Source organism: Scyliorhinus torazame, chromosome 1 (genome assembly GCF_047496885.1).
Source record: "Scyliorhinus torazame isolate Kashiwa2021f chromosome 1, sScyTor2.1, whole genome shotgun sequence".
Lineage (NCBI taxonomy): Eukaryota > Metazoa > Chordata > Chondrichthyes > Carcharhiniformes > Scyliorhinidae > Scyliorhinus > Scyliorhinus torazame.
In genome coordinates this window covers 298,415,213-298,429,476 of record NC_092707.1, presented here as the reverse complement: position 1 = coordinate 298,429,476, position 14,264 = coordinate 298,415,213, and the positions used below count along the sequence as shown (strand labels likewise).

Below are 14,264 nucleotides of genomic sequence, written 5' to 3'. Positions count from 1 at the left end.
CTTGTAATCCGTACTGAGGGAGACTGACGCCAGTTTTTAAGGTGGTGGAAATCCCCCTCTTTGGCAGCAAGGTAATGGTGGCTCAGCGCCATGAGAGGGGCATCTCCCCGGTTGCGATATTTTCCCCCAGGACCCCCACGTAGTCGGTCCCCAGGACGTCCCAGGTCGCCCTGCGAGCTCCACGGTCAGCACGTCCAGCCCTGGGGTTTTGCCCCGGACAGGCTGTCGAGGGCGCCGGTCAGCTCCCCCAGGCTTATCGGGGTATCAAGCCTACCGGCACCCTTTGGGCCAACCTGCGGCAGGTCCTCCCACAAAACTCCGCAAGCATCCTGGCTGGACGGATCCGAAGAGAAGAGAGCACTGTAGAAACTTCGGATTTGGGCCCGAACTTCCTCCGGCTCCGACCAGCAGCGTAAGGAGCTGCTGACGGACCCCGCATCTTTTTCCAGCGAGTAGAAGAATGGGGAGCTGCGGTCCATGTCCTTAAGGATCTGGATCCGCGACCTCACATATGCGCCCTGGGACCTGACAAGTTGCAGGTCCCGCAGCGCACCCTTCTCTCTGTACACCAGCCGCAGGGCCGGGTCTTCATCGGGCTGACCGAGACATGACTCCAGGTCGAGCACCTCCTTTTCCAACTCCTCGACCCTGGATTTCCGCCTCTTTATCGACCCCCTCGCATACGCCTGACAGAAGGTGCGCACATGAGTCTTGCCCATGTCCCACCATAGCCTCAAGGAGGGGAAGTCTCCCCGCTTCCTTCTCCAGCTGGTCCAGAAATGACGAAACAAGCCCAGGAACCGCTTGTCCTCCAGCAGCCGGTTGCTAAAATGCCAGTACGCGGACCGCGACTGAGCGCGAGACAGGGCGGGCCGGACGGGCCCCGCCCACACGAGATGGTGGTCCGAGCGCGGCATCTGCTGAACAGAGGCCTTAGGGACACAGGGCAGGAACGCCCTTGAAATGTAGAGGCGGTCGATTCTGGGCGCTCCAACCCCAGGCCTCAATAAATGGAGACGCTGGAGTCAGGATAGAGAGTCCACCAGACGTCACCAAATCAAAGAACCCGACCAGGTTCCTTAACTTCACCACCGCACGAGAACTGCACTCGGTACCAAGGCAGTCCTTTGTCCCGAGGGTTGTAAAAAGGAATGCCTCTGTGGTGCCAAATGGCACCGGGCAGAACAGGTCCTTGGGGGTCGGGGGGGGGGCCTCGGTCGCACCCGCCCGGAGGCATCCTGCTTGGAGGGCTGTGACAGCTCGGGTGTCAACAGATGATGGACTTTGTCTAATCTCATCCGGGGGCACGGTGTAATGTCGAAGAGCAGGGGTCGGGGCACCAGCCGCTCCGTTCCGGGTCATGATGTTTCTCTCTTTCCCCACCCCCACCCCTCCAAGGAGTGGCGCCGCTTGCGGGGGGTGCCCTGCGTCGAAGAAATCTCCATTCTCGCAACGCCCACCCTTCCCTCAACACTTTGCCCTGGGATGTTGCCGTCTTCTGCGCCAGCCTTGAAGCACACGCATCACCCCTCACCCCCCCCCCCCCCCCCCCCCGCTCCTGCTGACCCGTGCCAAAACGACGACGGGCCCAGTACCCGACGCTGAGGCGTCAATGGGCCCGGGATGAGCTTGAGTGTCCGTGGTGGCCCTCAGGCCTGGGTTCTGGGGCGCAGGGGCCTGTAGGCTGACGGGGTCGGGGGTATTTGCAGCCTACCCCGCCTTGCCTTCTTTCGGGCCTTGTGGCCTGGTGGATGACCTCCCTTCTCTCGGCAGCCGACCGGCCAGTCTGCGCCAGCACAGTGTCCCCCTGTAGGGTCGGAGTGGTAATGCCAATGGAGGGAGAGGGGCCGGCGGTGCCACTTGCAGCCACCTTGGTATCAGTCGTGGCTTTGGAAACGGGGCAGTTCTTCCGCACGTGCCCCACCTTTTTGCAGGCATGGCACCGCACGCCATCTGCAGACCAGAAGATGCAGAAGGTCTCCTCTAATTGGTCTAGATGGGAGACCTTGAATCCCGCCCTCTAATACATCCTCCCGGGCCTGGCGGATGGAAGCCTGGCACTGGAAGGAGTAGATGTGCCTGAGGGGGGTGTCCTTCAGGCCGAGAGGGAGCGGCGCTGCCTCAGACGAACCTCCCCCAGTAGTTGGAGGTGGGGGAGGAGGAACTCGGTAGGGAGGTAATGCGGGACATTGGACAATATGACCCGCTCAGCAGTGGCCTCAAGAGGGTCCACTGCCACCTAGGTCCCGCCCACCAGGAGCCCTTTTCAAGGACGAGGTGAACCACCCTCTCGGCCCTCAGGAAGAACACGATTTTCCCGTACATTCGCGAGGCAGCCACAATGGCCGAGGGGCCGAGGACCCCAGCCATTGCGCGAACGCACATCTCTATGGTGATGGTGGGGTGAGCGTAGCACTTTACACCCAGCTTTCGGGTCAGCAACCGGAAAGGTGGCGGGGCTGCGGGAGCAGTGGAGGCCGAGGAGGCTACCACCCCGGCATAGGTGGCTCTGGTCGGCCCCATCACAGGCGTAGGTGGAGTGGCCGTCAGGGCACGTGCCACGCCCACCCCAATGTGGGCTTTGTCACGTGGGAGTTTAATTGACGAAATAGATAATGGGAAGGTGTTGTCAGGTGAAGGATGAGGTGGAATGACCTACTCTCACCCTTGGAAGGTATACGGGGAGCAGAACAGGGAAGGGAAGAGAAGAGAGAACAAGGAGCACTGTTGGAGGAGGTCAGCAACACAGGAGGGTGGGGCGCCGTAGATTGAATGGTTCCTGACGTGAGAGAGTCCTGGGACTCCGGGTGAAGCTGGAGGGTGGGAGGATTGGGGATCTTCAGCCCAGGGTGGGGCCCAGCAAAATAAAAACTCAGTCCGTGCTCCCACCCTAGGTCACCACACTGAGGTAAGTGACGCTGCTTTAAAGAAGTCTTCAACACAAGTAGGGCTCAGCAAAATACAGTCTGTGCTCCACCCGAGAACGACCACCCAATGGAACCAATCTCCTCCCTGCTGGTGTGAGGGATCTTCAGCCCGGGAGGGGCCCAGCAACCACTCAATGTCCCCGTCCCGGAACAAGCTCACCAGATGGAATGAGGAAGGCCTGACAGTTGGGAGAACTGGGCAGGGCCGGGCCCTCAGCCTGGGAGGGGCCCAGCAAACAAACAGTACAAAGGGGCTTTACTCCCACCTTGTTTTTGCAGCCACCTTCCTGTTGTTGTTGTTTCTTCCCTCGTTCCTCTCTCCTTCCTCGCTCTCTCCACTCTCCTCCCTCTCTCTCGCTCCTTCCTGCAGGCAAGTCAGCAACAGCCTGCACTCAGCAACAGCGACAGAGAGCAGCTGCAGCCACTCTCGGTGGATTGGCCATGCTAAATTGCCCCTTAATTGGGGGGGAAAAAAAATTGAGTACACTAAACTTTAAAAAAGATTTAGCGTGGCCAATCCACCTGCCCTGCACATCTTTGGATTGTGGGAGTGAGACCCATGCAAACATAGGGAGAATATGCAGACTCCACACAAACAGTGACCCGAGTCTTCAACGCTGTGGGGCAATCAGGGGCGAAGGCCACGTCGGCCTTCTTTCCCTACCATCAGCTCTGGCTTGGCTGAATCCTGAATATCACCACCAAAGGGCCCGGCTCGACCTCCTCCCCCACTATTCTTGTTAGTGCCGCGGACACTCCTGCCCAGAATCTCTCCAACTTTTCGCAGCCCCAGAAAATTTGCATTTGATTAATTGGTCCCCGGCCACACTTCACACTCGTCTGCCACTCCCTGGAAGAACCGTGGGCAGCACGGTAGCATTGTGGATAGCACAATTGCTTTACAGCTCCAGGGTCCCAGGTTCAATTCCGGCTTGGGTCACTGTCTGTGCGGAGTCTGCACATCCTCCCCGTGTGTGCGTGGGTTTCCTCCGGGTGCTCCGGTTTCCTCCCACAGTCCAAAGATGTGCAGGTTAGGTGGATTGGCCATGATAAATTGCCCTTAGTGTCCAAAATTGCCCTTAGTGTTGGGTGGGGTTACTGGGTTATGGGGATAGGGTGGAGGTGTTGACCTTGGGTAGAGTGCTCTTTCCAAGAGCCGGTGCAGACTCGATGGGCCGAATGGGCTCCTTCTGCACTGTAAATTCTATGATAATCTATGAACCCACTTATTCTTGCCCGAGTCACATGTATTCTGTGCACGACCTTGAACTGTATCAGGCTCATCCTTGCGCATGGGGAGGTCACCTTTACTCTTCATAGTGCCTCTGACTCACCGACCCAACTTGTTCCCCGGGAACACTTCACTTTTTCCTACATTTACCTATATCCCAAGAACGGCCCAAACTTCCCCAACAGGCCCATGATCCTCTCCACGCTCTCCAGCGAGTCCGAAACATACAATAGTAAGTTGTCCGCATAGAGCGACACCCGGTGCTCTCTCCATCCCCTCGTAATCCCGTGCCACTCCATTAACCCCCCCCCCCTCCAAGAGTCATTGGCAGAGTCTCTATAGCCAGCGCAAAGAACAGCGGCGACAGCGGGCACCCCTGCCTTATTCCCCTGTGCAGTTCAAAGTTGTGTGATTTCATGACGTTTGTCCACACACTCGCCTTCGGTGCCACGTATAACAGGCGCACCCATGCCACAAACCCGAACATTCCCAGGATCTCAAACAGGTGCTGCCACTCCACCCAGTCAAATACCTTCTCTGCGTCCATGGGCACTTACCTCTGGTACCTGAGCTCTCGATGAGGTCATGACCACATTTAACATCCTTCTTGTGTTATGAGAAAGTTGCCTGCCCTTTACAAAACCTGTCTGCAACCCCCAGGGCACACCCTTCCATCCTCGCCACCAACTTAGCCAGTACTTTCACATCCGTATTTAACGGTGATATGGGTCTATACAACCCATATTCCAACAGGTTTTTCCCCTTCTTTGGTATTAACATGATTGTTGTCTACGGCATTGCCTCCGGCAGCTCCCCCTTCTCCAATGCCTCATTAAATGTCCCAAGAGATGTGGCGCCAGGCCCATCACAAACTCCTTATAGAATTCCACCAGGTAACCATTGGGCTCCAGGGCCTTCCCCGACTTCATACCCCTTACGCTGTCCAATACAGCCCCAAGGGCCCCTCTAGCCTTTTCTCTTCCTCCAACTGTGGAAACTCCAGTTTGTCTAAGAACCATCCCATGTCCCCCTCTTCACGCCCCCACACCACCCCCCCCCCTCCCGGGTCTGCCCTGCACAGCTCCTTATAATAACCCCTAAACGCCTTGTTTATCATCCCCAGCTCCAGCGCCATGTCTACTACCCCAGTCCATACCTTCAATATTTCCCTGGACACAGCCTGCCTTCATAGCTAATGTGCTAACATTTGACTCGCCTTCTCCCCGTATTCGTACTGTGTCCTATTGCCCTCTCCATCTTCAACCTATCAAATTGCCCCTGCAATCTTTTCCTCCTCGCCAATCCCTCCGTGGTGGGTGCCCTCGAATTACTCCCTATCTCATTCATTATCCGTTCATATTCCTCCCTCCTTTCACTATCTGCATGTGCCTTGAACAAAATAATCTCCCCTCAGACCACCGCTTTTAGTGTTTCCCAAAATGTGGCCGCCGACACCTCCCCGTTTTGGTTCAGTTCTACATAATCTTTAATCACAGCCCGCCCTTGATGTGTTGGGTGCTCGGGATCCGTGGAACACATACAGGCCACCAACACTTTAAATAGTGCAACACTATTTTATTAAGTCAGAAACTGTTGAACATACTTTCACTGTGGGTTAACACGATATTAGATTGAACTAAAGACCTATGCCTTGTCCTAACCAGTCTATGCACTGAGCATATGGTGAAGATCTGTGCTGCAAGCTGTAAGCTCTGTCCTACTAGGAGGCTGCATCTCGAATGAGCGGGAACTCTGATGCCCCCTGTCTTTATAGTGCGTGTGCTCTAACTGCTGATTGGCTGCGGTGTTGTGTGTGTTGATTGGTCCCGCTGTGTGTCCATCAGTGTGTGCATCTGCACCATTATATACTGGTGTATATTATGACATCCCCCCTTTTATAAAAGAATGTATGTGTGTGGCAATAAATAATGTATGGTGAGAATGTTCCTAACTACATGTGGGGTGCGAAGACGCATTTACAGGACCACGTACATGAGAACTAAGCTATTTACATGGGAAGGTGCCTGCTGCAGAGAAGCAGTATGCAACAAGAATAACGAGATCAACACTATATACAAACCAGGGAAACGATTAAACAAAGCAACAAAACAATTCAGAAAGTCTATAAGTCCGCAAAGTTCATAAATGAAGTCTCTGAGGTGGGCGACGAATTTTGGTTGACCGCCTCAAGGGTGGGTCGAGAGCCGTCGGTTCAGGAGCGGGCTTGACTGCGTCAGAGTCAGGGGGATGCAGAGTGACAGGAACCTCTGCTTAGTCCGTGGTGGGGTCAGCAGGAGGGCGAGGCGACAGTGGAGGATCACGAAGCGAGCGTGGAGCGAGACGAAGGCCGTGTCGATTGCGGCGCAGAATGGAGCCATCCGGTAGCCGAACCAGGAACGAGCGGGGGGCCACCTGCCGAAGGACACCAGTGGTTGCAGACCAGCCACCATCTGGAAGATGGATGCGGACATTGTCATCTGGACCCAGAGCAGGGAGATCAGCTGCATGGGAGTCATGAGCCGCCTTGTGCTGTGCACGAGACAGCTGCATCCGGCGAAGGACCGGAACGTGGTTGAGGTCTGGGACATGAATGGACAGCACCGTCGTCCTCCGGGTACGACCCATGAGCAACTGGGCTGGTGACAGGCCATTGGACAGTGGGGCGGAGCGGTAGGCCAGCAAGGCAAGATAGAAATCGGACCCAGCATCGGCAGCCTTACAGAGGAGCCGTTTGACTATATGTACTCCCTTCTCCGCTTTGCCGTTGGATTGGGGGTACAGAGGACTGGATATCACATGGGCAAAATTGTACCGCCTGGCAAAGTTGGACCATTCCTGGCTGGCGAAGCAGGGGCCGTGAGCGGGATGCCGTGTCGAACAAAGGTTTCTTTACAGGCACGAATGACGGCAGACGAGGTGGTGTCGTGCAACCGTATCACCTCCGGGTAATTCAAAAAGTAGTCCACGATCAGGACATAGTCTCTACCCAGTGCGTGGAACAGTTCGATGCCCACCTTGGCCCATAGTGACGTGACCAACTCATGGGGCTGCAGGGTCTCACGTGGTTGGGCTGGCTGGAAGTGCTGACAAGTGGGGCAGTTGAGCACTGTGTTGGCTATGTCCTCATTAACACCGGGCCAGTACACTGCCTCTCGGGCCCGTCGGCGGCACTTTTCCACGCCAAGGTGGCCCGCGTGTAGTTGTTCCAGGACAAGCTGGCGCATGCTATGCGGGATGACAATGCGGTCCAGTTTTAGAAGAACCCCGTCTACTACCGCCAGATCATCTCTGACATTATAGAACTGAGGGCATTGGCCCTTAAGCCACCCGTCTGTTAGGTGGCGCATGACACGCTGTAGCAAAGGGTCAGCCGCTGTCTCGCGGCGAATTTGGACGAGGCGTTCATCCGTGGCAGGTAGATTGAAGGCCGCAAATGCCACATGGCCGTCAACCTGGCAGACAAATCCCGCTGGGTCACATGGAGTGTTGACTGCCCTGGAGAGAGCGCCAGCAATGATGAGGTCTTTTCCTGGGGTGTATACCAGCTGGAAGTCATATCGCCGGAGCTTGAGAAGAATACGCTGGAGGCGAGGCGTCATATCGTTCAAGTCTTTCTGTATTATATTGACCAGCGGGCGATGGTCGGTCTCGACGGTAAATTGAGGAAGTCCGTAGACATGATCGTGAAACTTAACCACACCGGTCAGAAGGCCCAGGCACTCCTTTTCTATCTGCGCGTAGCACTGCTCCGTGGGGGTCATGGCGCGTGACGCATATGCAACGGGGGCCCATGATGAGGACTTATCACGTTGAAGGAGCACTGCCCAATGCCGGATTGACTGGCATCGGTCGAAATTTTGGTCTCCTTTGCTGGATCAAAGAAAGCTAAGACCGGGGCCATGGTGAGTTTTGTTTTGAGTTCTCTCCATTCGCGCTCGTGGGCAGGGAGCCATTGGAAGTCTGTCGTCTTCCTGACCAGGTTCCTGAGAGCCGTGGTATGAGAGGTGAGGTTAGGGATACATTTCCCTAAAAAAGTGACCATGCCCAGTAACCGGAGGATCGCCTTCTTGTCCTCTGGTGTTTTCACAGCTGTGATGGTAACCACCTTGTCCGCATCCGGCTGCACACCCAATTGGGAGATGTGGTCCCCGAGGAACTTGAGTTCCATCTGACCAAAAGAGCATTTGGCACTGTTGAGGCAGAGGCCATGCCCATGAATACGTTTGAATACGCGCTGGAGGTGACTAACATGCTCCTGCGGGGTGGTGGACCAAATGATTATGTCGTCCACATAGATGTGAACACCTTCAATGCCTTCCATCATTTGTTCCATAATCCTATGGAACACTTCTGATGCAGATATGATCCCAAACGGCATCCTGTTGTAACAATATCTGTCTAAGGGGGTATTAAATGTGCAAAGTTTCCGGCTGGATTTATCGAGCTGGATTTGCCAGAAACTTTTTGAGGCGTCGAGTTTGGTGAAGAGCTTGGCACGAGCCATCACACATGTGAGCTCTTCGCGCTTGGGAATTGGATAATGCTCCCTCATGATATTGCGATTTAGATCCTTGGGATCAATGCAAATTCTCAATTCGCCGGAAGGCTTTTTTACACATTCCATGGAACTGACCCAGTCGGTTGGTTCCGTGACTTTGGAAATCACTCCTTGGTTCTGGAGGTCCTGCAGCTGCTGCTTGAGGCGGTCCTAAAGGGGTGCTGGGACCCTGCGAGGTGCGTGCACCACAGGCGTGGCATTCGGTTTTAATAAGATCTTGTAGGTGTACGGGAGCGTGCCCATGCCCTCGAAGACGTCGTGGTGCTGGTTGATAATGGCGTTGAGTTGCGCCCTGAAGTCGGTGTCCTGAAAGGCAGACCTGTCAGCAGGAGAGTGCGAGTGAACTCTCTGAACTAGGTTCAACAGCTTGCATGCCTGCGCGCCAAGCAGGGAGGCTTTCGAGGAGCCCACGATTTCAAAGGGAAGGATGGCTTTGCGTAACCTGTGTGTCACTTCAAGTTGGCACGAGCAGCTGGCAGCAATGGCATTGCCATTGTAATCTAATAGCTGACAGGCTGATGGAAGGATGGCTGGTTTGACACAAAGGCTTTGGAGGTCAGACCGCGCAATGAGATTGGCGGAGGCACCAGTGTCCAGGCGGAATCGTATTTGGGACCGGTTGACCGTCAGGGTGGCACACCACTCAAAGTCTGGATCGATGCTGTATACTGATAGAGGCTGGATTCTTTGCTTCGGGGACACCCTGTTTTTTGTAACGATACCGACTCGAAAAGGTGCCTTCGGGTCCTCGGTGTCAATATCGGGTAGTAGGTCCGCATCGGACTCGGTGCCCGTGGGTTGAATGGCCCGGACATTCCAGCGAGGCTGGCTGAAGCGATATGAAGTGGCAGGCTGAACTGCTCTGCATAAGGCAGCATATTGGCCAAGTTTGCCACATCTCAGGCATTGTCGGGATTTGGCAGGGCATTGCCGCTTTATATGGACGGAGCCACAATTGCCGCACATCATAGCGTCAGTACGTTCGCTGCGCCACCGCGCATGCGCATGCGCGGTGCGGTCGTACGTGGTGCGCTCCTGCGCAGTACGTTCGTCGACGTCGCCGTCCCCTCGTTTGGTGCGCACAAATGCGGGAGTCCGCGAAAAGCGCGCAAAATGGCCGCCCTCATCCAGGCTGAGGCCCTGGAGTTGCTCAATTGCTTGGACCCGTTCCACCTTGTGGGGACCTTGCCGCACCGTTTCGGCCGCTTGGATGTGGGAAGACCGACTAGTGGCGTGTTCGTGTAGCACGCAGGTCTCGATGGCGGTCGCTAGGGTGAGCTGCTTTACCTTGAGGAGCTGCTGGCGTAGGGGGTCCGACTGAATACCGAAAACGATCTGGTCGCGTATCATGGAGTCGGAGGTTGGCCCGTAATTACAGGACTGCACAAGGATGCGGAGGTGGGTGAGAAAGGACTGGAAAGGTTCATCCTTACCCTGCAAACGCTGTTGGAATACATAGCGCTCAAAACTTTCATTCACCTCTACGCTGCAGTGAGTGTCAAACTTGAGGAGGACCGTCTTGAATTTTGTTTTATCTTCATCATCCGCAAAGGTGAAAGAATTGAAAATGTGGATGGCATGGTCCCCGGCCGTGGATAGGAAGAGAGCAATCTTCCTGGTGTCCGAGGCATCCTCCCGGTCTGTGGCTTCAAGGTAGAGCTGGAAGCGTTGTTTGAATATCTTCCAGTTGGCCCCTAGGTTACCGGTGATGCGGAGCGACAGCGGCTGGCGGATGCTGTCCATTTGCAGGATGACGGTATGCTGGTGGAAGGCAGATCACTTGCAGGTAGGTCTAAGAAGTTCTAATATCCCTCAACTCCTGGTATCATGATGTGTTGGGTGCTCTGGATCCGTGGAACACATACAGGCCACCAACACTTAAAATAGTGCAACACTATTTTACTAAGTTAGAAACTGTTGAACATACTTTCACTGTGGGTTAACACGATATTAGATTGAACTAAAGACCTATGCCTTGTCCTAACCAGTCTATGCACTCAGCATATGGTGAAGATCTCTGCTGCAAGCTGTAAGCTCTGTCCTACTAGGAGGCTGCATCTCGAATGAGCGGGAACTCTGATGCCCCCTGTCTTTATAGTGCGTGTGCTCTAACTGGTGATTGGCTGCGGTGTTGTGTGAGTTGATTGGTCCCTCTGTGTGTCCATCAGTGTGTGTGTATCTGCACCATGATATACTGGTGTATATTATGACAGCCCTTTGTCACAAACCCTCTATCTGCCAACAAGCCTGAAGCGAGCTTCCACCCCGGCCTCTGCTCCCGTCCTGATCTAAGACCAATCTCCAACCAATGGGGCGCTTGGTTCGAGATTACTAACCCCACCACAAAAAAGTCAATTCTGGAATACACCCTGTAAACATGCGAAAAAAAGGAATATTCCCTTCCCTCTGGGTCTTGAAGTGCCACGGGTCCACCATACCTATCATTTCCATACACCAGCCCGGCTCCCTTGCTACTCGTACCCTACCCATTGACTTGGGGCTTGATCTATCCACCCTCGGCTCTAGGACACAGTTAAAATCTCCTCCTGTTATCAACTGGTGCATGGCCAAGTCCAGGATCACTGCCAGCAACCCCCTCGTAAAACCTACATCGTCCCAATTCGGTGCATGTACATTCGCTAGTACCACCGGCGACCCCTCCAATACCCCACTCACATATCTCCCACCCGGGTCGCTCACTTCGCGCTCACAAACCTCATTTTCTTGCTCATCAAAATGCCCCCCCCCCCTCCCACCCCGCGACTTTGAGTCAAACTGCAAGTGGAAAACCTGACCCACCCATCCCTTCCTCAGCCTAACCTGGTACTTCACGCAGAGCTGCGTCTCCTGCAGAAAGACCACCTCTTTTAAATTCTTTAGGTGCGCAGGTGCACAAAGACCCAAGATATTTTCACCGGTCCATTGAGCCCTCGCATGTTCCATGCTATCAGCCGTACAAGGGGCTTGCACCTCCAATCCCTCTACCATCCGCCATTCTCCCCTTTTGGCTCTACCCCCATTAATTTCACCCTGTACCTCGTCCCTTTCTCCGCCCCTGACCATGTTTCTTCAACCGCGCCGGGCCGCATCTCCCCCTTCCACCCCCACCCCCTTTACGGCCACCTCTCTCAGCCTTCTCCCCCACCTCACGTCCGTTCACCAGCATTACCTGCCGATGTGGCAACTCCTGCCCAAAGACTCCTACTGACTCGTCCACCCTCACCTCTCTGTTCTGAGAAGAAGGCTGCCTGACCCCCCCTCCACCCAAACAAAGACTCATCTCGAACCACAGGTCACCTTCCCCAAAACCAAACAAAAAGAAAAAACACAGCCACGGGGGCGGGGGGGGGGACATTCGTCCCCTTACAAACTTTTCACCCGTTACCCTCTGTCAACCCAAAAGAAAATGAAGAAAACTCCTCCACATCTGAGGAAAAGAAAAAAATACCCTCCCTCCAACCCACACGCTACCCGTATTCTCCATTATTCCAGAGTGCCAGCACCTCCGTCTCCCAAAATTGTTCAGTTCTCCCCAGTTTATGCTCCTTGATAAAGTCATTGGCTGCTTCTGGCATCTCGAAATAATATTCCCAGCCTTCCTAAGTCATCTATAGCTTCGCCGCGTACAACACCGCCTTGGCCCTGTTAAACCCTGCACGCCATTTTGCCAGTTCAGCTCCAATGTCCTGGTATATTCGGACCTTGTTCCCCTCCCATTCGCAGTTCCGTTTCTCGCTGGCCCACTAGGATCTTCTCTTTCTCCACAAATTTATGTAGTCTGATGATCACTGCCTGTGGCGGCTCCCCAGCTCTTGGCTTCTGCCTCAGAGACCTGTGCACTCTGTCCACCTCGGGAGCCTTGTCCAACACCCCCTCCGCCACCAACCCCGGCCAGAATCCTCAAAGTGTACCTCGTGGCACACTCGTGGGTGCTCCAGTTTCCTCCCACAGTCCAAAAATGTGCGGGTTAGGTGGATTGGCCATGCTAAATTGGCACTTGGTGTCCAAAGGTTAGTTGGAGTTACTGGGTTATGGGGATGAGGTGGAGGTGCGGGCTTAAGTAGGGTGCACTTTCAGGGGCCGGTATAGACTCAATGGGCCGAAAGAGCCTCCTCCTGCACTGTAGATTCTATGATTCTATTCTCTCAATGTCTTGCAAAGGTCCCCTAAGAGCCCCACCTCGGCCTCCAATGCCGCCACCACTATCGCTGTGTTCAGAGATCACCCTCTCGATCTCTTGGGCCTGCGCGCCCTGAGCCTCCAGACATTTTTCACCCTCTCCATCGATCCCTTGAGGGATGCCACAGCCCCTTTGATAGCCTTCGATTGATCCATCTGCATTTCCTTCCTCTGCCGGTGGAACTCTTCCTTGATGAAGTCCAGCAACTGTTCCATCTGAGACTTTCCAACTTGCACTGACCCTTCCCCTTCCGCCACCTTTCCACTAGCTGCTGCGCCACAGGTCTCTTCCAAGTCCTTCACATTCTGCTGGGTTTGGTAACCAGCAGACATGCCACTCCCGGGAGGAACATTTCCTCCGACCTTCAGTTACACTTTATCGTCCAAGTTACACCCGATTTCAGGTAAAAAGAGCTCTTTTCTACGTCTTCAAGTAGGAGCTGCCCTGTGTGCGATCGCTCACACCTTAGCCGCCACCGGATGTCCGTGCCGCCCTAAATCTAGACAAAAACCATATGCAATTTCTACAAATAGTCATTGAATCTCTGCAATAAGTAAGTAAATGGGACAACATTTGTGCCATCAGTCTGCTAATCTTTAGTTGCTGATAAGTAATATAAAGATTTTGACCGCAGTAAATTCTAGAGCAAGTCTGAAAACAGATACTAGATTTTGCTGAGGTATACATCGGAACAGTGAATCACATTAAATGTACATGGACTGCACTTCACTTAAGCGCATTAGTGCGTTCCCAGAATTGCATTGGGAATAATGTTAAGTACGTTCTGTAACCCAATATTTATATCAAACGAGGAATTGCAGACGGGCAGTTTGAAGCAAAAACTGAAACCAGTTGATGGGTCTACACCTGACACACTACGTTGTCTGCCTTCTCCATACATGCTGGCTTGAGCATCTGCAGCATTTTATTTTTCTGTTTAATATTTTTATACTTTTGGAGAACAAGTTTCTATGGAGAATTGAAATCTGGAATTTGGCTTTTAAAAAATAAAGACAAACCAGGCGTACACTTAATAAATATTTAGAAGTTCAAAACAGCATTTTCTTTTAAATCCGCCTTTTATGACTGATGGGTAATGAGTCTATTGTGGGACTTTTGATAGCATGTTTGTGTTGCTGTTTATAAGGCTGATCTTCACATGAAAACTTCAGCTATTTTTGGTATTGTCTTCTGTGCAAATAAATGGTATTCCATCTGATGCGACCATCAATTCACTCAAGGACTCGTGTCAGAGTAAAACAGTGGTTTTAATTAACTATCAACTTTGCCTGCCTGCGACTGGTACATACTGAGGACAGTCCCACAGGCCAGCTTCTCTTATACTCCTGCAAAGGGGCGGAGCCCGTA

At 53.6% G+C, this 14,264-nt stretch overlaps 1 pseudogene; it reads right to left on the bottom strand.

The window, feature by feature from the left end:
- Nucleotides 1-4,760, bottom strand: part of LOC140421198 (non-selective voltage-gated ion channel VDAC2-like) — a 29,577-nt pseudogene extending 24,817 nt beyond the window's left edge.
- Between the last annotated feature and the right edge of the window lie 9,504 nt (nt 4,761-14,264).